The 22,804-nt window shown below is 48.1% G+C and overlaps 1 protein-coding gene across 6 annotated transcripts in view; it reads right to left on the reverse strand.

Annotated features, from left to right (window-relative positions):
• Positions 1–22,804, reverse strand: part of SHROOM2 (shroom family member 2) — a 136,958-nt gene that overhangs the window by 25,128 nt on the left and 89,026 nt on the right. The window contains exon 1 of one of the 6 annotated variants that reach the window (XM_044234322.1): positions 8,652–8,672. The exons of the other annotated variants lie outside the window; for them this stretch is intronic. The gene's annotated coding sequence lies outside the window, so the exon portion shown is untranslated. Of the gene's footprint in view, positions 1–8,651; positions 8,673–22,804 lie in introns of those variants that run through there. 6 annotated transcript variants of the gene reach the window in all.

A 22,804-nucleotide genomic window follows, 5' to 3' on the forward strand; every position in this document is an offset into this window, starting at 1 on the left:
ATCCAGTCTGCCCCCAGTATCCACCCCCTAGGGTCAACCACTTTGTACTCCTGGTTCATTTTATTTCCTGAATCCAACCCTCCAATTCTCTAGAGTATTCTAAAGGAGTGTAGGGGGTGACTTCAGACATACAAATCTAAGCTCTCCTCAACCTCACCCCCCACCACCACCACCAGAAGCCAGGCCTGGCAGAGGAAGGGGCTGATGAGGACATACATGCCTGCAAATCTGTATCTGAGTGAAAGCCTTCCAGCAATCTGGATTTTCTGCCAGCGTGGAGAATCTCGGCTCTATGGGACTCTCCCTTCCCCAATTCTGTATCTCCCATTTTTCTCCCCTCCCTTTTTAAAAAAAGATTTTACTTATTTTTTTGACAGAGAGAGAGAGTGGAGAGGGAACATAAGCAGGGGGACTGGGAGAGGGAGAAGCAGGCTTCCTGAAAAACAGGGATGAGATGTGGGGCTCGATCCTAGGACCCTGGGATCATGACCTGAGCTGAAGGCAGATGCCTAACGACTGAGTCACCCAGGCACCCCCATATCTCCCATTTTTCTAACGACTTGATATGAATATTAAAAATTACTCCTGAGCCTACTCCTCAGCTTGGCATGTCGCTCTAAAACTAGATTATCGTCATCTGAAAAAACAGCAACGTTCAGTACCCCTGGCTACCAGCCATGGAGGAACCGATCCTTGATCCTCCGCCCAGAAAGAGTTCTCAAACCCTGGGCTCAGGGGATTTGGCTCTTGGGCTGTAGTTCACCAAACCCTGGTCTAGAAGGCAAGGCAGATATTAATTCCTTAAAAATTCAAGCTCATTTTGAAAAGTACTATGAAGAACGTATGAGGAGAATGGAACACCAAAGGGGAGAAGAGCTCTTTACACCAAGAGCAGGGTCTGCTGAGTTCTTTTAAAGCTATGATTTTGTAACTTTTATGGGCATTTTTTAGCTACTGGTGGGAGCAACAGTCTCTTGTGACCAAGGTCATGTGAACCAGAGTGGAGTATGTCACAAACTGTCACTTGAAATCATTAGAAGCAGTTAGAAGGAAAAATCGGATCAGATCAACATTTTATGATGGCAGACATTCCATTCATCTCAATAGTAGTTTTGGGAACATCTCCGGTGCTTAAGTTTTTATGAGGTATGATCTGTTGTTAGTAGGAACTTAAATGCTACTACAAGCATTGTGGCACAGGTAACAAGCAATAAATGAATTGGAGTTCACCTTAATTCTTGCCCCGTATCTACATGCTTTTCCTCTGACCCACTAAAATTTTTAAAACCACATGTTTGAATTTCTAGACTCTCGCTATGGATCTGGGAGTTCTTCACATTACAAAACATTTTCACCTCTTTTCTTCCCCCCACACACCATAATTTTATTAAGGTATTGTTTATATGCCATAAAATTCAAGCCATCAGAGGTCTGGGTAAATGTACAGAGCTGTGTGTTCACCACCACAGTCGAGTCTAAATAGAATTGCACTGTCCCAGAAAGTTCCCGCTTGCTCTCAGGCAGTCATCATGGCCTGGCTTGAAACCACGGAGTTGCTCAGTGTTCTTATCTGGCAGGAGAGCCTACTTCAGGCAAATGTAGATTTAAATTCCTTAGAACTACAAATCAACCCCCCACTAAAATGACAGGGAAACGCCCCATTTCAACAAATTTGAGGGGGAATCTAACCACAACTTTCACAAATTACATTTTCTGAAAGCAAAAGCATCCTACAGTAACTTTTCCAGATTGTTAAATAAAGTATTCCATGTGACAGATCCCCCATGATGGACATTTCCAGCCTTCTTCTTTCCTCCATTTACCACATTTTACCAACATACACACATTTTTGTCATAATTAGCATGGAAACTAGAGAGCTTGGTCCTCTCCCCCGGAAACTTCCAGTGTCTCCTTTCACCATCACCAAATCAAGGTCAGACTGCAGCCTTGATCTTCTAGGCTCCCCCTATCATCCTTCCCAAGCCACCTACGAGTCCTCAGGGACCCCTGCAACATACATTTTGGACAGAAGCCGTTCCCTGCCATCGATGCCTCATGGTTTCCAGATCTCCGCTTTGATCCACACTCTTCAGATGCCCTAGAGACACCATTCCTGTTTTCTTTAAGATCCAAATGAAGTGCAACCTTTTCCATGGAGCGCTTCCCAGACCTGTTGACAAACATAATCCTTTCTCCTGCTGAACTCCCAAAAGGACTTAATGTGTTTGTCCCCACACTGTTCTTATTTCATCTGTGTTATTTTCATTTAGTATCGATCCTCCTGGGTACATTGCTGGCACCCACCTCTGTCCCTGGCACAAAGCAGCCTTCAGCAAAGACTCAGTGAGGTAACAGGGAGAAACGGAGGCAGGGAGGAAGGGAGTGGGGAGAGGAAGACAAGGCTGGAAGGCTGATGTTCTTGCGCCTTCTGACTACCCTGCATCACAGCATTTACATTTATTTCTGGGTCCCTCTGAAATCCATGTGTTACATGCTAACACCCACCCCCAACAGGAAGGTGTGAGGTGGCGGGCGGGGCCTTTGGGAGGTCATGATGTCAGGGCGATGGAGTCCTCAGCCATGGGACAGCGTGCTTCTACGGGAGACACGAGAACGCCTGCTGCCTTGCTCTCCGCTCTCCCCCACCTAAGGACAGAGTGGACAGAGCGAGAACACAACCCTCTACAAGCCAGAAGGCGGGTCTCAGCAGGCAGCAAATCAGCTGCGCTCCCTCCCGTCTTGGACTTCCAGCCTCTGGAACCGTGAGCAATCACGATCAGCCTACGGTACTCTGTTACAGATTATTCTCCCCAAGAAGAGAGGAGAGGAGCTTTCGAGGGAGACTCTCTCTGAGCCTGATTCAATTTTATAGGCTCTCTGGTGCCTGACCGCAGAAATACAGACCAATTATCAGAAACACATTCGTCCCCTGAAGACTGTGCTGCTTCCTGTCTCGTGGCAATGAAAACATAGGCGCAAACGCGCCCACGCATGCGCACGCACAGGCACGCACAACCACGCATGCGCACGCACGCACGCTAGCGTGCGGGAGCGGTGAAACCTGGGACAGCATCTCCCGCTGCCCCCTGGTCAGAAAGGAAAGGAGGACTGCGTGCGTCGGCTCTGCTCCGTAGCGGGCTCCTGCCTTCGTCCAATTTCACGTCACACCGCCGTGAATGTCGCAGACACAAGCGGCTCACGGTTTCAGTGACGCTTCCTTGCCCGTGAAAGGCCCCTGAAAGTCACTCGATTTTTCAACAAAGTGGGGACCGTAATAAAAAAATATGAACTCGCGACTGAGTGGCCTTTCGCTCTTTCCAGTGTGTTTACGTCTATAGTTATATGGCTTCTAATTACTTTATTTTGACATACACCACCCAAAACATTTGACCACTCAGGGGGTAAGTATCAAAGGAAAACACACAACTGGAACATACGAAAATGAACATAAACGCATCACAACGAGAGGAAACAGAAGGGAGAAGCACACAAGCATGGACAAATGCTCAAATGAGCAGATGCTAGAATACCCGGAGATCTGGTGGTTGTGCCTCCGCGGACCTGGAGCACTGAGAAGCCGAGCACGTTTTCCATTCTTCAGCAGAGATGACCCTATTACTAACCTCCATTTGCAGAAAGCAAGCATGACAGACACAACTCCGCATTTCCAGCACAGTGAGGCCCCAAGAGCCTAAGTCTCTTGTTTCCTAACCTGAGCTAAGTTGGAGACTTCATCTCTGATTTCCTGCTTTCTCTCTGCAACACCACGTTAGACATTCTCCTAAAACACTGGGGTTCTTCTCTGCCTGAGCAGTTTTATCTTTTTTGCAAAGCTGCCGGTCTACAGCTCATAGGAAATTCATGCCCACAGAGCCCCAAACGGTTATGCTTTCTACAGCAGGAATGCAAATGCCAGCACACAATCGCCAGGAGCCAGGAGCTAGCAGAATGGGAATGGACTGCACACAGCCACCAGCTAGGGGCAATGACATGATCAACACTAGTACACGAAAAAGGAAAAAACCTACTGTAACCAACCGTAAATGTTTGAAAAGCACACAGCAGATCTATCTACAACCTAAATAACAATAATCAAGAAGGAAAGTCCCCACGCCCTACAGGAAAAAGAACGAAAATGAACACATGATGTGAGCAGTAATGAACAAGAGAAAAAAAAAATACAAATGGCTAGGCAACACACAAAGTTTAACTTTGCTAGTTCCTGAGAAAATGCAAGTTAAAAATGAAATAACTAAGAGGTGCCCAGGTGGCTCAGTCGGTTAAGCGTCTGACTCTTGATCTCAGCTCATGTCTTGATCTCAGGGGCATGGAGCCCACTGCAAGGCAAGAAGGACAGATGGACAAATGAACATTTTTGCCTATCAAGTCACAGAATTTTTTAAACATCCACTATGGACAAGGTTTTGGGAAGGGCAGGACTGTCCTAGGCTGTTGGGTGACTGGGCATAAATAGTACACATGTCATGGAAGGCTTCTTGGGCATATTTCTCAAAAGCCTGCCTTGCGATTCCAGATCTAGAATTTTATTCTGATGAAATCAGCTTGCCAGACCATTAATATTTAACAAGATGTTTGCTACAGTATTACTTGTAACTGTGAAAGACTAGAGACAACCCGAAGAGTCCACCGGACCTCTACTGGCCACTCATATCTCAGAATGCCATGCATCACATATAGAACTTCCTTCTATTTTTACTAAGAATGTTTTAATTAGCATAGCAGATTTAAAAATATGTCCTTAAAAAAAAAACAAAAAAACAAAAAAAAAAACCTCCCACCAAACTGTAGGGGTGCCTGGGTGGCTTAGTTGGTTAAGTGTCTGCCTTCGGGTCAGGTATGATCCCAGGGTCCCAGTTTCCAGTCCTGCATCAGGCTCTTTGCTCTGCAGAGAACCTGCTTCTCCCTCTCCTTCTGCCTGCCACTCCCTCTGCTTGTGCACTCTCTCTCTCTCAAATAAATAAATAAGGTATTTTAATATATATTTACAACCTAGGGAGCCATAATCTTCAAATTAGTAAAAATTCTTTTTTTTAAAAAAAGATTTTATTTATTTATTTGACAGAGGGAGAAAGAGCACAAGTAGGCAGAGAGGCAGGCAGAGGGAGAGGGGGAAGCAGGTTCCCTGCTGAGCAGGGAGCCCGATGAGGAACTCGATCCCAGGACCCTGGGATCATGACCTGAGCTAAAGGCAGTCGCTTAACAAACAGCCACCCAGGCGTCCCAAACTAGTAAAAATTCTCTCAAAAATATACGTCAAGCTCATGAAATTAAGGAGCCATTCTGAATGTGGGGTAATTATTTGGTAAAAGATGGAAATAGGGGGCGCCTGGGTGGCTCAGTGGGTTAAAGCCTCTGCCTTCGGCTCAGGTCATGATCCCAGGGTCCTGGGATCGAGACACCCGCATCGGGCTCTCTGCTCTGTGGGGAGCCTGCTTCCTCCTCTCTCTCTCTGCCTAGTTGTGATCTCTGTCTGTCAAATAAATAAATAAAATCTTTAAAAAAAAAAGATGAAAACAGAATTACAATAGTATATTCTTCCCATAATTGAAGAGAAAATCATTTGCTTTGTCTTCCTCCTACTACAACTAAATGTGATCCGAAATTCTACAATCTCACACCCGAGGAGAGCATCTACTTACTACTGCTACTTGCCTGAACCAAATTTGGAAATGGGTGATTTACCCAATAGACTTTTGACATACTTATTGTATGTAAAAGTTGACCTTCTAGACTGTATCCCTTTATGAAACGTCTCATATACATGCATGTGTATATCCGTGTTAAACACCTTCCTAGAATTTCTAATTACTCCGCCTTTCGTGGCCTTTGAGTACGTTTCAGGGCCCACTGCCTAGACTCTGTAACAGTCATTCAGTAACACACGGTATGCACGTGACCCCGCAGAGCACCTCGCTGGTCAGCTGCTGACTTCGTGGGGTGCTGGCGCCCAGCCCCGAGGCAGGTCTAGCTGTCCGGGGCGCTGCCACGGCGTCCGCAAGCCGGCCGGCGCGAAGTGCAGGCTGCTGATGGGCGCGCCCATTGCCTCTAAGTGGCTCGCAGAGCGACTCCACACGTGGGTGTCTCCTCCCCACGTCTACGTCTTCTTTCATGGGAGTGTTGGCGGCACGGGAGTCAGACAATGTGACCTGTGGGCCTGGACGGTGACCTTACGGGGAATTCAAGTCCCCGGCTTCTCTCCCTGAGAATGAAACGCTGTTACGGCTTAACGTGACCTTAGAAATCAGTGACTCCAAATGCCTGCTGTTATGGACAAAGGAATGGAGCATCAGAAAGGCCGGGTGACCTGCAAATTTACACCCACATGGGGTTGGGACACGTGTCCCCCGTCTCTGTCTGGTGAGGGGTTCTTGGTACTACACACCCCCTTGGGAGACCACCCTGGGATTCCTTCTCACTGCACCTTCAGCACGCTGGACGTGGGCCGCGAACGTTCGCAAGAGGCGGGGTTTGGCAACGTGTACCACATCTCCCCTCAGCCGGTCCTCACCGGTAGGACCTTTCCAACATCTGGGGTGGGCGGTATCGATCAGCAGGAACCTACCAGGTGAAAAACCAGCCAAAGTGCATCTATGGGCTCTCCACGAACTGGCTCTGTGAACCCAGTCACCTAAGGCCTACTTTGTTTACGTAGAATGAACACCGTATGCGATGTGTTAAGACCCAAGATATATGTGGGGTAAGGGTGCTCTGTGAACTTTAAAAATTAACAGAAGGGATTCTGCAAATTTTTTTTTTAAGGCGAAAAACTCAGTAACTCTTAAGATCTTTTCAGACATCCAGCTATGTGTGTAAGCCTCCCAGAAAGGACCTGACGATCTAGGAAAAGCCAGCTAGAAAGCACTAGTGGCCACTAACCAGCAAAAGACAGATGGGCCCAGTGGACACAAAACAGCGGCCCTTGTTTCTGCTACTTCACCACCTTAATCTTCTGAAATTTTAAGGCACAGACGAGTCAAAGAATTACAAGCATTAAAAGTAAAACAAATGCATTCTAAAGGCCACATGAAATATTAGCTGCCAATACACCTCTGAAATTCAAAGGTGCACTCTGGGGAAGGAGCCAGTTCGAGCAGAACAAGGAGCAGCAAACACGCGCTTCCCAGGGTCACGTCTCTCCGGCTGGGCAGGAGACGCCAAACCCAACCCAGACGGATCATACCAACATACGTGGTTATTTTGGGTACTACTCTAAAAAAATTGCTTCTGAGTCTATTCTGTTCATGCATCTATGAGAATACCCTGCACATTTTTTATTTAAGGGGTGTGAGTGTGTGTGAACACGTGAAAGAAAAAGACAGAGAATGTTTTTCCTCCACGCATGACAAAAAGCCAGTGTAGAGATGTACCTCTCCCTACCATCTGTGGAATACTTTTCTGCAATGTAATCATAAACAATATTCAGACAATAGCCCCTCAAAGATTCTGCTTTGCAAGGAAAAAAGGCCAGCCGGCCAGCCAATCCGTACCAAATTTTCCAATATTTTATGTGACATGTTTCATTCATTCATTCTGTAAGTCTTCAATGTGTAAGGCTCTCTAATTATTTAATTATAAATGCTGTCAGGCAGATTTCTGAAAAGCTTTCTTCCAACTCCTTTTCCTTTTTCCCTCTCACCAGCATGACCGCGAACACATGCATTTTTTTTAAACACATGCATTTTAAAATAACTGCTACCCATGTGAGTCCGTAAATGCAGAGCCATCAGCAGATGCAGGTGTGTGCGTGTGTATGCACACACACACACACACACGCAGCAATTTCTCAGAAAATGGCATCCTCCCTCCACACACAAAAGCCTCCATCAGTAAAGGCAAAGCATTTCCATCAATCAGAAATACGGCCACAGATGTTTCTTTTATGATACAAAAGGTCAAAAAAAAAAAAAAAAGATTCATAGCACATGTCTGCTGAAACCTGTAAAGAGACGACATGCTTCTCAGCTGTCACCATCACACGAGAGAGCAAAATCTAAGAACTGGAAAACACCCAGACCCACACTGATTCCATGTTCTCCAGTGAGATGTTTTCACTGCAATTAGCAATCAGGCTATGTGTGAATTTACCCACAGAGCATTTTTTTCATGACTCAACATGCACACCTGATTTTGTCCCCCCCCCCCCACCCAGCTGCCCCTTTTCCATGTGGCTGACTCACCATTTCCTTTCAATATCGGCAGTCAGGGTCTCAGTCATGAAAATGCTAATTTCTTACTGGCATGGAAAAAAAGAAAAGGCCAGACAAGGAACACGATCCTCGCGCAACGCTGGCCTTCCGCAGCGAGGGCAGAGGTCTGTAGCTCTCGCGCGGAGCAAGGCTCCCACAAGCCACGGCTACCGGTCACACCTGCGCGACGACCGGCAGCCGGAGCGCCAGACTGGAAGGCACTGCTTTCGAGTTTCCGCGCACTTCTAGCCAACTGCAGAGACCAAAGCTGCAAAATGTGCATATATCTATCTGCACACAAGCGGCACACACGCAACATGCCCGTACACACACGTGCACGCATGCGGGCTCGAGCTGGGAGCTGGACCCCGATTTGCATTCTTTTTCATTTTCAGGCAGAACAATAAACAAGGGAGAGATCTGCAGATCTCCCCAGATCTTACCCCACTGCACTGCGAGCTGACAACCTGCTTTTAAAGACAGGAGGACAAAAGAAACGCTCTAACTACAAACAGTCCCATCCTGGGTGAGCTGCCTTAGGAACAAATGCAGGAGGCGCTTACCGGCTCCCCGCTCACTGCCGTCTGGGTGGTGGTGGGCCGTGAACGCCGCGGTCCGCCTCCTCCAGGGACCGGCAGCCGCGCTCTGCCGCAGCCCCTGGGTCGAGCTGCCTCCGGCACAGAGGAGTCTCAAAGCCACGCTCACAGCAGCTGGCCTGTCTGTGCCTGCCGCCTCGTGATGGACAAGTTCACGCAGGCTCCGTCAACTCTAACCTCCGAGACTCAAACAACTCCTCCTGACCTCAGGGTGAACATTCCCAAGGCTTCTATGCTTAGACCCCCGAAAGACTTGCCCTTTTTAAAACCCCAAAAGCCTTGGGTGTCTTCCTCCTTTAAAAAGGGGGAAAATAGAGGAAAGCCCACAGAACATATTTCACGCAGCTTTACTATTTAACTATGCTAATCATATAGTATGTGTGATACACGGTTCAATCCAACCGTTATAAAATCAGATGGAACAATGAAAGAAAAAAATCCCACTGAATAGCCTAATTTATATCTATCTGTATCCTATTTGTCCTCTTGGGTTTATTACACACTCACTGGGAACGTAATCCAGCAAACAACTAACAAAGTATTTCCGGAAGTTTTACTGTGTGCAAAGCATTCAGTGAGGAAGACAAAGAAGTCACAGGCTGACTGTGACTTACCAGCCTGTCACTTCACAATGATCCGTATTTAAAGTCCCTGCCCTCCACCTCCCTTCCTAAAGCAGCCCAAGACCTCAGTGCCACCCCCAAGCGGAAAGCACCCCCTACCGCTGTCCCTAACAGCCCCTTCCCATGCTGAGAGCCCCGAGCCCTCCCCGGTCTTGTGCTTACCCTTCAGAACCGGTTTTCTCTTTTCAACCTCCTTCTGTCAGCCTCTTCTGAATTCATGATTTCCGAGCCTTGCTCATTTAATCAGGTGACACAGGCTACCCTGCAGTATGTCCTAGATTATGGCTCTATTTGTAAGAGCGACTTTTCCTTTTTTTCCACACCTGCTTGATCTTAAGCACCGTGCTTGAATGTTATACCCAGTCAGCACTTAGAGCAGTCTGCAAGGGAGGTTGCTATGGTATCTCGTCAGCCGGGGACATGAGGTTATTAACTTAGGTAGCCTGATGCAATCACAATGAAAAGGAGAACAAGAATTTGAACCTGTGTCTTCAACTCCAAAGCTTACATTCTTCCTACAACTTCTCATCTGCACTGATTACTCCACTAAGGACACAATCCCCCTCCTAAGAAAGGGCACCATCTGCCCCGGGCCATCTCGGTGACCTTAACCCTTAGTGCAGGGTTAAGGTCATCCACATAACACACATCAGGTAAGAATCTGATAGCTGATTAGGTATTTCACCACACTCACTGCTCAAAAGGCATGTTCCTGCTATTTACAGACTGAATAACTCAACATGCATTGTAAGAATATGATTTTAGGGGCACCTGGCAGGCTCAGTCAGTAGAGATGGGACTCTTGATCTCACGATTCTGAGTTCAAGCCCCACGCTGGGTGTAGAAATTATTTAAAAATAAAATCTCGGGGCACCTGGGTGGCTCAGTGGTTTAAGCCTCTGCCTTCGGCTTGGGTCATGATCTCAGGATCCTGGGATCGGCCTACTTATGATCTCTGTTTGTCAAATAAATGAATAAAATCTTAAAAAATATATAAAAATCTCAAAAAATTACAATTTTATTTATTATGATTTTTAAAAGAATTTATTTATTCATTTATTTGACAGAGAGAGAGAGAGAGAGATCGATCACAAGTAGGCAGAGAGGCAGGCGGAGGCAGAAGCAGGCTCCCCACTGAGCATAGAGCCTGATGCGGGGCTCGATCCCCGGACCCCGAGATCATGACCTGAGCCAAAGGCAGAGGTTTAACTCACTGAGCCATGAAGGCACCCTATTAGTTTTAAAAGATTTTATTTATTTATTTGACACAGAGAGAGAGAGATCACAAGTAGGCAGAGCAGCAGGCAGAGAGAAGGGGGAAAGCAGGCTCCCTGCTGAGCAGAAAGCCTGATGTGGGGCTCGATCCCAGCACCCTGGGATCATGACCTGAGCCGAAGGCAGAGGCTGAACTCACTGAGCCACCCAGGTGCCCCCCCAAAATTACAATTTTAAATGAGGACTTCATTTTAGAATGTTTTCAGATTTACAGAAAAATTACAAGAAGAAAGGTCTGATTATCGCCAACACCTGGTCTTCCCGACAGTTAACATCTTACACCTTAGTCTGGTAACATTTGTTACAATTAATGAGCCAATCTGGGGATATTAATATTCACTAAAGTCCACACTTGATTCAGATGTCTTTTTTACTTAATGTCCTTTTTCTGTTCCAAGACCCTGTCAAGGGAACATTACATTTAGTTGTCACGTCTCCTTGGCTTCCCCTAAGGAACAGCTTCCCAGAATTTCCTTGTTCTTGATGCCCTTGACAATGATGAGGAGCACTATCGGGCACTGCAGAATGTCTCTCGACTGGGATTAGTCTGATGTTTTGGTCAGGATTATACATTTGGTCAGATTATAGACTTATAACCATGTGTCTATATGATTACAGATTTGGGGGAAAATCACAAAGGTAAAAAGTGCCATTCTCATAGGATCTCAAGGGTCAGGCTGTCAATGCAGCTACTCTCCGTGCATCACCTGGCAGGGGTTAGCCTCGGTCAGTTTCTCCATCACCAGCTCCTTCTCTCCCTCCACCTTGCCACTCTGCCCTCTTTGGAAGGAGGTTACCCACACACCTCCATGAAGGCAGAGGATCTACAGAGATTATCTGGAATTGTTTGGTGTCTTCTCTCTCCACTTATTTATTCAATCATACATGTAGATCAGTATGGACTCAGGAATATTTAATTTATACACTGGCTTACAATCTAACGCTACTTATTTCGTTGTTGCACCTGTTTCAACTCCGGCCACAGGAATCTCTGAGTCCCTTTGACATATCCTTATTGTTGGGCTCGTTTGGTTTAGTTCTCCCTTACTTTTTGGCATTACAAGATGTTCCAGGCTCATTCTGTACGTCCTCCACCCAGGCCTAAACCCAGCCATCCGCTGCACGCAGTACTGGGTGCTTTGATTACAGAAGGTACTGGGAAACAACACCTCGGGCTGCCTGTGCTTGAGGACTTTTAAAGAATGCCCTCAGTGTATTATTTCCAAAGAGAAAGCACTTTTACAACACTCAGATTAGTAATTTGGGTTTTCATACACCCATGTTTACTACAGTAGGCATAATTATCAAGGGATCTAAGACACTCACGTCTTTACATTGCTTGTGCTATTTTAATGCTTTGGAGACTTTACATTAGAAATACTTGTCATAGGGGTGCCTCAGTGGCTTAGTGGGTTAAAGCCTCTGCCTTCGGCTCAGGTCATGGTCCTGGGGTCCTGGCATCGAGCCCCACATCGGGCTCCCTGCTCGGCAGGGAACCTGCTTCCCCCTTTCTTTCTGCCTGCCTACTTGTGATCTCTTTCTCTGCCTGCCTCTCTGCCTACTTGTGATCCCTCTCTCTCTGTCAAATAAGTAAATAAAATCTTCAAAAATAAATAAAAATTAAAAAAAGAACAGCTTTGGGCACCTGGGTGGCTCAGTGGGTTAAGCCGCTGCCTTCGGCTCAGGTCATGATCTCAGGGTCCTGGGATCGAGTCCCACATCAGGCTCTCTGCTCAGCAGGGAGCCTGCTTCCCTCTATCTCCCTCTCTGCCTGCCTCTCCGTCTGCTTGTGATCTCTCTGTCAAATAAATAAATAAAATCTTAAAAAAAAAAAAAAAAGAACAGCTTTATTAAAAAAAAAAAGTAAGGTTTTTTAAAAAACCTATGTTTAGGGGCGCCTGGGTGGCTCAGTGGGTTAAAGCTTCTGCCTTCGGCTCAGGTCATGGTCCTGCTGTCCTGGGATCCAGCCCCGTATGGGGGGGCGGGGGGGGTCTCTGCTCAGCAGGGAGCCTGCTTCCACTTGCCTCTCTGCCTACTTGTGATCTCTGTCAAATAAAAAAATAAATATTAAAAAAACTAAAAAAATAAAAGAAATACTTGTCAAGTATATTTATTTATTTGACAGACAGAGATCACAAGTAGGCGGAGAGGCAGGCAGAGAGAGGGGGGAAGCAGGCTCCCCGCTGAGCAGAGAGCCTGGTGCGGGGCTCGATCCCAGGACTCTGGGATCATGACCTGAGCTGAAGGCAGAGGCTTTAACCCACTGAGCCACCCAGGCAACCCCCCTATATCAGTTTTTAAAAAATCTGTCAACACTAGGGTGCCACAGGAAAAAAAGTTAATTTAAAACGAGTCTGTGCATTAGTCAGGTCTGAGCAATGCGGCTGTACCTCGGAGACCTACAAAGTTTGTAAAGGGTCAGACAGTGAATACTCTTGACTTCGGGGGACAGACTGTTCTTGTTATGATGACTCAAGTGTCGTAGTGTGGCGGCAGCCATGAACATATGGGAGTTTGTGTAGCTCCAGTCGGCTCCAGGACGACCGGACAAGGGACGACTGTCCGTGAGTGGGCATTCAGGGATGGGAAGGTGGGACCTGGATGGCAGTCTGTCTAGACATTTCAGAGAGAATTTTTTTTTTAAAGATTTTATTTCTTTATTTGACATACAGAGATCATAAGTAGGCAGAGAGGCAGGCAGAGAGAGGGGGGGAAGCAGGCTCCCTGCTGAGCAGAGAGCTCGATGCGGGGCTCGATCCCAGGACCCTGAGATCACGACCTGAGACACCCAGGCGCCCCACAGAGAGGCTTTTTATGATTCTCTTGCAAAAATAAGATCCATTTCTCTTGTCTTCATTTTACTTGTCTCCGGGGTGGCAGTCGGACTTCGGGAATTTACACTGTCCACCCAACTAGGCGTGGCCGTGGCTCCTTCACAGCGTGGGAGTAGAGAGTTCTGACCACAGCTCCTTTGTGATGTTCTGCCTTGCAGTGGTGGCGTGGGGTAGGGAAGGCACCCTCAGGCTATAAAGTCTGGCATGCCACATTAGGTGAAGTCACTCGGGAAGGGCTTAAGGTTTCACCAAGACTACCTGAGAGGCTGGGGGACAGAGATCTTCTGGAATGGAAGTGCTAGGGTACTTATCTTGTTCTGTTCCCTTTTTATTTGTGGAATTCTTCAAGCGCACAAATAGTCCATGTCAAAGACAGGGATACGTGTCTCTGTCTGTCAAAAAAATAAAAATCTTTAAGAGACGCTTGGGTGGCTCAGTGGGTTAGAACCTCTGCCTTCGGCTCAGGTCATGGTCCCAGGGTCCTGGGATCGAGCCCTGCACTGGGCTCTCTGCTCAGCAGGGAGCCTGCTTTCTCCTCCCTCTCTACTTGTGATCTCTATCTGTCAAATAAATAAACAAAATCTTAAAAAAAAAAAAACACCAAAAACTGGTACCATTATTATGGTACTGCATACCATAAAATTACCCTATGAAAGTATACAAAATTCAGTAATTTTTAGTATATTCACCAGTTATGCAACAATCAGTACTATATAATTCCAGAATATTTTCATCACCCCCCAAAGAAACTCCATACCTAACTCTAGCAGGCATTCCCATTCCCCCCAACCCTTAATTCCTGGCAAATGAATCTACTTTCTGTCTCTATAGATTCTGCCTACATACGGAATCATGCAGTGTAGGGCTTTATTTTTTACTGTATTGTGAAATATGTCTAAATACAAAACATTTTATTTTCCTTATTTTCACATCTCTTAGGCTAGAAAATACAAAACAAACTTACAATTATATAAGAACAAAACCATGAAGCAAATGTTTAACGTGACAAGTGATGGGGTTTTCCTGGAATGAGCTGTTTCTCCTGCGGTCCCCCATCTCAGCTACTGCAGTTTCCCAGATGCTACAGAAGGACTCATTTCATCCATCCCTTTTCTTCTAAAGACAGGACACAGAGCTCTAAGAGACTGGCACCTGGCTGTCTCTTCCCTCATCTAGAGACAGAGCTTGGTTTGCGTGAGAGTGTGGACAGATCCTTTCCTCTTAGCCAGGGACAGCGATGTTATTAGCGCTGGCAATGAGACACTGCCACATGTACCAGGTGTGGTCTTGCAAACCATCAAAATATCCTGTTATAAACTTAAGGGTTAATATGGAAACAAAGACGGAAAATTACACTCACGAGGACAACATGCAATTCCCAAGAATATGCTGCAAATGCTGTTTGAGAAAACTTGAACTAGAGAGAATTCTCAGGCTACCACTGTCGCAATCCATGCCCGTGTCCTCCTTCATCTTCCCTTCCTCTGAATCCTGGTGGAGGTGGTGATGATTTCCGTACTGGGAGTGGGAGGAAAGAGGGCTACTAGGGATGGGGTTGCAGGCACAGACCTAAGACATGCTCCTGGCTCTGTGCTGTCTTCTATGAATTCTCGGGGGACATGGGGGTTTAACAAAGATTTAAGAAATATTTGGATGCAGGGCACGTGGGTGGCTCAGTGGGTTAAGCCTCTGCCTTGGGCTCAGGTCATGATCTCAGGGTCCTGGGATCAAGTCCCACATCAGGCTCTCTGCTCAGCAGGGAACCCGCTTCCCCCTCTTTCTCTGCCTGCTGCTTTGCCTACTTGTGATCTCTCTCTCTCTCTCTCTGTCAAATAAATAAATAAATAAAATCCTTAAAAAAAAAAAAGAAATATTTGGATGCACTTTAGTTGGCTTAAGGGCAACAGGTGACTTGCAGACCTGTTTTCCTTTTTAAATTCAGATGTGTGGACCCGTCAGTAAATTTATGTGTTAAATTGACTTGGGACTAGCTGCAAGAATCTGACAACCACTTAATACTTTGAGTCTGGGAAATGAGTTCTGATAGCCAAACATCCATCTCCCATCCAACTGATGGCGACCGTGTTTGAGTAAGACATGTTCTTGCTGCACAGAGAAAACCACTTCAAGTTATCTTTCAAGTTAAAGAAAGTCAAGTCAGTTCAAGAATCACTGCTCAGTGGGTAGGCGGTTTTCTTTTGGGGTGACAAAATGTTCTGGAACTACATAGTAGTGATGGCTGCCTAACACGAATATACTAAGTGTCACTCAACGATACACATTCAAATAGTAAATTTTAGGTTATGTGAGTCTTACTATTAAATAAATCATTACAATCCCATAAAAAAAGGTAAGTAACTTAGAGTAACCTCACAGACAAAGACTAACCACTGTAGCCCTATGTACAGGTATCTACAAGCCTGTGGATCTTAAGGGGGAGGAGGTAGAACGGAGAACCAGGTGGCTGTCCAGTCCTCGCAGGCACCTCGTGAGGGAGCTCAGCATCAGTGGGCCTGACACTCCCTGATGGTCTTCAGCACACACAATGATTTCAGAGTTCTAACATAAAAATAAACACCAACAAAGGAAAAAGAACAAAGGAAAAACTTGCTGCAATTAAGCTGCCTTCCCCTGGCCCCAAAGTAGCTGCCTGCATCTGGTGCCTCCTTTCCAAAGTTTCTAAAAATGAAAGATACTAAAGGTGGCCTTGGGGGTAGGCAAGTGTAGAAGGAATGCATTGACTCAGCCGCCTACTGGGTCATCCCTGATGACCTTGTTTGCCCAAACCTTGCCCTTCTCTGTGAAGCAAGTTTGCAGTCTACCATTATTCTAGAATGTCCACTTTTGCACAATGCTTAGTCTCGTTACCATCCTAGGAGGACACTGCCATGCCCTCTCATAGGCTGTACCTTCTGCAAGGGAGGGCACACAATTTATGGATAAGATGTACATATGTTTAAGATTTATTTATTTATTTGAGGGGCACCTGGGTGGCTCAGCGGGTTAAAGCCTCTGCCTTCGTCTCAGGTCATGGTCCTAGGGTCCTGGGATCGAGCCCCATATCGGGCTCTCTGCTCAGCAGGGAGCCTGCTTCCTCCTCTCTCTGCCTGCCTCTCTGCTTACTTGTGATCTCTGTCAGTCAAATAAATAAAATCTTAAAAAAAAAAAAAAGATTTATTTATTTGAGAGAGACAGAGCACCAGCAGGACGAGCAGAGACAGAAGGAGACTCTCAAGCAGATTCCACACTGAGTGTGAGCCCAGGAGGGGGGCTGGATCTCCAGACTCTGAGATCATACCCCGAGAAGAAATCAAGAGTTGGAAGCTTAAGGGACAGTTCCACTTAGGCGTCCTGAGATGTGCATATACTTCAAACATGGGTTGATCATGAGGTTTTACACATTTGGCTTCACCCACTCATGTTAAGAAAGCCAACTTAATAGTCGGTAGAGCGCCACATTCAGTCCCAGTAAAAGAACAGGAACTGGAGGCGGGATACTTCACAGACTGGTTCCTGAGCCAAGATGGAAAGCACCTTAACTGCACTAGCAACCAGAAGAGCGCACAAAAGTTAAAAGGCCACAAAGATTATCTTCAAAGGACGTAGAGCGGACTTAGCCAATGCCTTTGACGATATGAACAGCAGCAATTTAAGGAGAGTGGAAAGCCGAACGGTTGAGTGAGTGGGCGCTCCCCTGGCCATCTCGGCTCTCAAATACAGCCTGGGAGAGAGCAGCACAGCTGGAAAAATGGAGACGGGTCTTGGTGTATTTGGATGGATTTCTGGAGAAAGGCAGAAACACGGAGGAGTCCCTTTACGTGCAAACTCAACCAAGGCCGGCTGACAAGGGCCTGAGCTCTGAAGAGAGCTGTGAAGTGGACAGGGGGGACAAAGGGTAAACGTGCGCAGAGCTAATGCATCAGGACAGCTGCGGAGGGCTCTCCATCTGGGAAGCGGCGGCCGTGGCCTGCTGCCCGGTCCCGGGGCTGACCGGCCAGCTCGGGCGTCCACCGCGGGCGCAGGCGCAGATGCCCACCGGGCTACATGGTCTCCCCGGGGAAGCGCCGGAAGTTACGCGAGCACCGCAGTTCCGGCTGCTGCGAGGCCCAGGCTGCCTTCCGCCTGCGGCTCTCGCAGCGGCCGGAACCCGGAACCCGGAAGTTGGGTCTGCGGTCCGTTCGCGTCTCCGTTCCCCTCCCCCGGGGCCGCCCCCCAGCGCTCGGCGCAGGGAGTACCGCCTGCCCTCTGCCGGCACGCCTCTTCCTGCAGTGCGGGCTCCGGCTCCCTCCAGCCGCCCCAGCCGCAAGCCCTGTAACCCACACACGCCGCTTTCCAAATAACGTGAAGCCGCCAGGCCAGAGCAGCCTGGAAGCCAATGTGTGCTCCGGCTCTAGCCCCGATCCCGCGGTTGGTAAAGCCACGTGGCTCTCCCTGCCACAGGGAGAACTGCAGTTACACCCCCTCCTCCCTCCCCGTCCCCCACCACCCCTGCCCGGCATTGTCCTCCTCTGCGGGAGAGAGGTCCCAGGCAGGTCGACTAGCACTCTGCGCACCGCGACCACCGCCCGGGCGGGCTCTGCCTCAGGCCGGCTCCGCCCTGCAAAATGTCCCAGCGGGAGTGTCGCCTTGTCTATGCCCGCACTGGCGCTCGCTTCGTAATTACCCCGCGGAGCAGTTCAGAATGGAAAGCTGCAATTGCCCCTTAGCTAATTGAGGGCCAGGAAAAGCAAATGTCTTCCTGAAAGCCGCAAATGAGGGGCAGAGTTTGGCTGGACAGTCTCTCTTACTTTTAAATCTGTTTGTAAGAAGCTTGTCTAACTGACAAATCCGTCTTTGCATTCACCTCTGCACACACTGAGGGAAACATACAGGAAGGTGACCCCCCCCCAACGGTTTAGCGTGGTTATGAATTTTATACTGAAGCACGTTTTCCCTAACGAGCTCGGTTCCATACGGATTCAATTTTACATGTTGTTGCGGTTCGGGATATATTCTCACTCTCCTCCCCCTCGCTCATCTGTCCCAACAAGATACAAGCCTGCAGGTCAGTGCCAGCCCGCTGGCAGCAGCTCCGAAAGGCGGGGGTGGAAATGCCCGCAAGGCAGCTATGAAGATGGAACCTGCCAGCACCCACAGCCACCGCGCTCCACCCCCAGATCTCCCTTCTCCCTTGGTCTACCAGAGCCTCCCTGAACACAGTACTCACTGAACTTTCAAACTCAAGAGCAAGAATTGACCACAGCACAACTTAGCTTTCTTGCAAGCTTTAAAATAGGATGCTGGAGGGGCACCTGGGTGGCTCAGTTGGTTAAGCAGCTGCCTTCAGCTCGGGTCATGATCCCGAGGTCCTGGGATCGAGCCCCGCATCGGGCCCTCTGCTGAGCAGAGAGCCTGCTTCTCCCTCTCCCTCTGCCTGCCGCTCTGCCTACTTGTAATCTCTATCTCTGTTGAATAAATAATAAAAAAATCTTAAAAAAAAAATAGGATGCTGGAAAACAAGGCCACTACCAAATAAATGTACGTTGAGATGTTTGTCTTGATTCTGAATTTAAGCCAGGACTGAAAGACAAGCCCATTTCCCTTGCTGTTGTGTAAACTAAACTGTTACATAAAATTTCAGCACATGGAATGTACCAATACAGATCATTATTTGCCAAAACCAAGGACTGAACCAAGGGCTGTTGGGTGGATACCCATCCATCTATTCATCTACCCACCACCACCCACAAATATCTCCATTCATCCACTTGCCAACTGGTCCATCCACCTTCCAGTCACTGTGCTTACACAAGGTCCTCTCTCCCAGCTGAGCAAGAATACCCAGTTGCCATTTGCTAGGTAGATATCGCAAGGTAGGCTTGTGGTATTCCAAGAACAGCCTTTTAATAACCATTAGGCCCCGAGGGAGAAATGAACTTGGCTTGTTCAAGTGATAGAAAGGTGACAATGAGTCCTGAGACTGGATGGGAAAAGAAAAGTCTGATAAAAGTCTGCCCCGAAAAGAAGAGGGCCACAAAGGGCCTTGCAGGTCATGGTCATGCGCTTGCATTTTATCTAAGTCCAACCAGAAGCCGTTGCATTGTCTGGGCATGGGGACAATTATCATTTAATTTATATTCCAAGACCAGCAAGGAGGTATCAGGCATGGTCCGGCCTGAAGATGATGAAAGCTTGGACGAAGAAGGTTTTAACTTGATCTCAGAGAGTCAAAGCAGAGCTCCTCAGAGAGCAATGTGTTGCCCAGGGGGAGGTGAGCCTTGCCCTGTGCAGCAAGGTGACCAGGGAAACTGTGGCACAGATCGGAGCCCCTGCAGAGGGGGTGCCAGAGCAGCAGAGACAGGATGGCCATCTCTGCTCTGTTCGAAGGCTCTAGCAGCCATCCAGGCAGGAAGACCAGCAGACCGCGTAGGGGGGGCTCTGTGAGAAGCAGGAGAGGTGCACGCACACATCTCCCAGGTGAGTGTCCAAGTCCCCACCTCCTCACACCACGGCCACATACTCAGAAGGTGGAAGGTGGACGCTTAACAGTGTAATCACTGAATCACAAGGTGCCTGCAACAGCAAGCCTTCGGTACGTGCCCCCCAAACGCCCTCCAGAGAGGTTTAGCTGAACTCCCCTCTTCACCAGCCACACTCAAGCATGGCAGCCTCCCTCTTCCTTTTGTTTCAAATGCCCCCACATGAGGTGTGACTCAGCAGCTCAATGACAGGATGACACTTCCCAAAAGCACCGAAGCAGCTGACACACTGGTTCCAAGGTATAAGGCAGAAAGGAGATTTCCCCCAGGGTTATGGAGTCACTGAATCCCCCCAAAATTTCTAAGATGAAGTCCTCATCCCCAGGACCTCAGAATGTGACTATTTGGAGACAGGGTTATTAACGAGGTAAGTAAGGTAAAATGAAGTCATCGGGGTGAATCCTCATCCAGTCTGAATGGTGTCCTTACAAGAGACTGGGCAGAGACACACCAAGGGAAGGCCACACGAGGACACCAGGAGGAGGTGGCGATGTGCCAGTTGTGAAGAGAAGCCCTGGAAGAAACCAAAGCCGCTGACCCTTTGCCCCTTGATCTGAGGCTTTTGGCCTCCAGAAGACAGAAAATAAATTCCCATTGTCGATGCTGCCTAGTCTGAAGCATTTGGTTAGGACAGCCCGAGCGAGCTGCTCCATCCAGCTTATGAGGTACCCCAGTCGGGGCAGGGGGAATTGGCAGGAAGCAGACTCCCACCGGTCATAATGACTAAGCTCAGAGAGCTGGTGCGAAACCTGGGAGAAAACAGGAGAAGCTGGGGGGTGAGGCTGGCGGGGGGGTAAAGGGGGCTGCTTGCCACAGAGAAAGCTAGAAGTAAGCAAACGCAGTGGGATCTGCTCTCCTGGCTTTGGCCTTCTCTCGGATCAGACACCACCTGTCTTCCCCAGGACTCAGGCAGAAGTCACCTCGCCGTCTTTCCGCCAAGATTTGGAAGCACCACATAATTTCTTTACAAAAATTCTCATTATGTGTCATGACTTCCACGGTAAGTACTGGTGTCTCGCCTTCCCTCCGACACGGTGAGGTCCTTTGGGAGCAGAACCTTTGTCCTCCATATCTTCACACAGGACAGAATCTTGAACCTCACAAAAATGTTCTCCGTGTGATGTGAATGGACAGGTGACTCTTATCTCCATGCTATTCTGTTGTCTCAGCAGATTACAATGAAAAACATTCACTGGGGCACCTGGGTGGCTCAGTGGGTTAAAGCCTCTGCCTTCAGCTCAGGTCATGATCTCAGGGTCCTGGGATTGAGCCCTGCATTGGGCTCTCTGCTCAGCAGGGAGCCTGCTTTCTCCTTTCTCTGCCTGCCTCTCTGCCAGCTTGTGATCTCTGTCTGTCAAATAAATAAATAAATCTTTCAAAAAACAAAAACAAAAACCATTCACTATCCTGCACCAGTTATCAGTTCAGTAATCTTTTTCTTTTTTTTAAAGATTTTATTTTTTAGTAATCTCTGTGTGCAGCATGGGGCTCAAACTCACAACCTGGAGATTAAGAGTTGCACACTGTACTGACTGAGTTGACTGGGTGCCTCAGTAATTCCCATTTTTTAAATACACATTTATATTGCTATAAATTTATGTAAAACATCAGGCATCTTTAAATGTTTGCATTATAGGCTTTCGGTTGCGGTGGGCAAAGAGACAGTCCTTGACCTGAATTTTCATTTCTTTTATTCCCTGAATTTTCATTTCTTTTATTAAGTACAGGATTTCTTACCGATACTTGAGAAATCAAACATTCTCCGAGAAAAGAGGAAAATGGCTTTCTGTTCTGGAATTTCAAGGAGCCTCGCCACCCTCTGAACGCACGCGCAATTCTACAGATCACCAGCTGTGCAGCGCGCAAGCAGAAGGCTCTGGTCCCAGTTTCCTCGGAGTGCTCCTGCACGCACTGGGATACAGGAAGCCTGTGGTCCCCCTGCTGCTGCTCGTGAGCCTGTCGCTACGGACAGTGTCGCTGACAGCACATGCACACGCATGCACACGCACATGCACCCGCACGCACCCGCACGCACCCACGGGGCTGCTGCCGGCTGCCCGGGAGGCCTCCATTCACAGCTGGGGCTATGCCCCCGCGGCGGCAGGGCCGTGCCCAGGGCAGGTGCACAGACACACGCGGCATCCGCACGAGCGAGAGGGCTCTGAGCCCCGTCGTGACGTGACAGTGGCAGCGCCGGGCGAGACGGGGACAGCTGGGGCCGGGCGCGGACTCACGCAGCAGCTCTGGGAATAAAGTGCTGATTGTGTTTCTCAGAAACCGCTGCACGCCGCAGGGGCATGATTCGCCCGGCGTTCGTTCTTAGCCGGGGAGGCTTGGTCTCAGCCATGTAGACCGTGAACTGCAGGGACCTCCTACACAAAATGCCACTCTTGTCCCCGCAGAGCCGTGTAAAGACCGGATACTCTCGCTTACAGCTAACAGCACTCAAGTTTACAGCCCAACGAAACAAAAGCCCATTATGGAAGGCCCTTAAAAGCAAACATCTAAATTGGATATTTCTGCACCTGAACCTTATGAGGTTCTGAATATCACACCCATCACCAGACATTCTTCAAAGCAACAGAAAAATCTGCTGACCCAACTGTGTAGATTTATTTCCATGCTTCTATCAGCCCTTTTAAAATAAGGGGAACCCCCCCGGGGCCTAGAGCAATCTACGCTTTTCCCCTCCTTCCCTCCTCACGCGTGTCAAGGGTGAGATGACAGTCTGTCTCTCCATCCACGTATCC

The sequence above is a fragment of the Neovison vison genome, chromosome X (assembly GCF_020171115.1).
Source record: "Neovison vison isolate M4711 chromosome X, ASM_NN_V1, whole genome shotgun sequence".
NCBI lineage: Eukaryota > Metazoa > Chordata > Mammalia > Carnivora > Mustelidae > Neogale > Neogale vison.